Source organism: Lolium rigidum, chromosome 4 (genome assembly GCF_022539505.1).
Source record: "Lolium rigidum isolate FL_2022 chromosome 4, APGP_CSIRO_Lrig_0.1, whole genome shotgun sequence".
Classification (NCBI taxonomy): Eukaryota; Viridiplantae; Streptophyta; class Magnoliopsida; order Poales; family Poaceae; genus Lolium; species Lolium rigidum.
In genome coordinates, this window is record NC_061511.1 from 22,711,464 (window position 1) to 22,714,018 (window position 2,555).

The following is a 2,555-nucleotide window of genomic DNA, read 5'->3' on the forward strand; positions in this document are numbered from 1 at the left end:
TTCTTCCATACCTCGCTCTAAATTGCGTGCTCCTCCACGTGCATACCACCTAATGGCTTCAGAGTTTGGAGCACTCTCAGTTCGTGTAATATACTGAGCGCCTCTTAGTTTGAGCAATACTCCTACAATAGTAGGTACTGTCCTAATTATGGGAGTTGGCGAGGCAGCTAGCAGTTCTCCTTCACTTGAAGAGGAACTAATTTTAGAAAGGAAGAGATTTAACTGAGTGCTTGCTAGTTGCTAGCCATGTCTCAGTGATGAACCATAAGACTGTGTTCCACTTTGCAATTCTCACCAAAGGAAAATTTCCATGCACGAGTGACCAGTCCTCACTTCTCATCAGTCATCTATATATGAACACTGTCAAATAACTCTTTTCAATAATTAATTAATACAATTTCTAGTGCTTAGCTAGACCTTCTAAATATTAAACGATTACAGTTAGGCCATGCATGCACACCAAATTATAAAATCAGGATGCTTGTAACTCCAGTTAACCCAGAGACAGGAAATCAAACCCAAACCTCTAGGTACTCAAGTTTCTGAATCGTGTGTAAGCAGCTGTTGAACCCTACTCTAATGTACAGTATATTCTTAAGTACACACAATCAAGACAAAGAGATCGGGAGGAGAGAAAAAAAAGGACATAGATTCTCCTCCTGAGAGCCAGGCTAAAAGGGAGCCACCTGTCCCTACTTCCAGCTCAAAGGGGAACTCTCTATACCAATCCATAGATATCCCACTACCCTCTGTTTCCGAGTATAAATATGCACCCAGGTGAGGAGCAGCAAAGAGACGAGCCTTCTCTACCACTAGTACTACATATCTGAAGATTCTGCAAAGATATCTTCGTCCCCAACTCAGCGGCAGGTGAGATCTCTAATGAACTCTCTGTTTCCTTTCTTTCTCTGGGGAGTCTCATGTTCTTCCTGACGAAGTCTCACTTTTTTTTTTTACTTCATATAGCTAATTATCTAGCTAGGTTGCTGATGCTCTCTCTTATTTTTGTCACTACAATATAAGCATGTCATAGATTCATAAAATCACAAGTAAGTTCTCTGAACAGATCGACAGTTTATTGGCTATTTCTTGTCTATGTGCAGCTTAGTATGTCTTATAAGACATCCTGATTTTCTTTAAGGCATTTAATTTCATGGAAGCGATTTCTTTCAGCTACGTGTTGCCTGTAGATATTCTCAATGCATGTGTAGTTCTTTCAAGTCTCCAACATCTTTGTCTTTTTGATCTTCTAGCAATATATAAATCGCTGATTGGTTGTTCTTTATATCTCCCCTTCTATTTGTTCTGCATCCAGCATCCTCTTTCTTGCTATGCTGATGAATTGATCGATGACCATGATACACCTTGTGCATTTTTCCTTGCCTTCCTGCAGTGTTTCTTTCCTAGATGGCCAGCGGCGAGGATCCGCTGGATGATGAAAACCCTGGATCTTGGATCGGTTGCCATATCACTGTAAGTTGTGGGTGCTATCTTTACTTCCAGAGAGAAAAGAGTGTACTAATGCGCCATTTTTATCTCACTATTTTCTACTCCCTCTCCCCCACCCAGATTGAGAAGAGGGAAGAAGCATCCAACATGTTCTCAGTTCATGATCATCACCAACGAAGAGTATGCCTTGACTTCTTAAAGGAAGAAAATGGCACAAAAACGCCGCCTGTGTGGTGCCAAGTACAAGCGAGCACTGCATCATAGCCATAAGATGGTGTTATCCCCACTGAGCTTTCTATTATCCCTACAACTTCACCCATATCCTCAGTCCATTTTCTGGTTACCACTCGTGCCAGAATTAACGTTCTTGACCTTGTAAGGCCTTTTCTTGACCTTGTAAGGCCCTCTCTTCATGTTTCTCTCATGCCCTGGTGTCTCCAACCTCACACTTTCTTCTCCCTTCTATCCCTCCTGAGCTATTTTCATGCATGTTTTGTCTGATAATCTAGATGAGAGATGATGTTGGAATAAAAATCCACAATATTAAGCGCACTTTATTTCCACGAGAAAGCTACTTAATTATGTATATGGCCCAGCTACCAAATATGTAATGACCATATTGATCAATCACCTCACATTTGAACATGGTTGTTTGCTATAGTGGGAGTATAACTTTCTCATGTATCGGTATCCTATATATCAAAGCTATATATGTCGATCTTGCAACTTATGCAAAAGAATGGCTTGTCATACGTAGCTAACTGAGCTTTTAATTCGTAGGTTGTCATGTATGGGTTTGTATATATGCATGCATGTATGCATGAGAGGAAACAGAGTGCAGGCCATCTTTTGTCTTGTTATCAGGGCCAACATATATGCAGCTTTTCTTATCTTCTCTGGCGAAATCATTTCATTGCATTACCTGCATATATGCAGGCTTTTTTCTGCTGCAGACATTTTGCCCTCTCCACATGTACGTGGCTGTCAAAATGCTCGTGTGGTGTGACACCACCAACTGATCATGCGATATTTTCCGCCAAAAGAAAAGTAAACTGATAATGTGATCTGACTGGATAGTTAGGGTTTCAGTATAATACAACATACGA

At 40.7% G+C, this 2,555-nt stretch overlaps 1 long non-coding RNA gene across 1 annotated transcript; it reads left to right on the plus strand.

Moving 5' to 3' along the window:
* The first annotated feature begins 772 nt into the window (after positions 1 to 772).
* LOC124650457 lies at positions 773 to 2,121 on the plus strand. The gene is made up of 3 exons (XR_006987006.1): positions 773 to 870; positions 1,394 to 1,473; positions 1,570 to 2,121. It is a non-coding gene; the product is annotated as an uncharacterized LOC124650457 (long non-coding RNA).
* Positions 2,122 to 2,555: the final 434 nt, after the last annotated feature.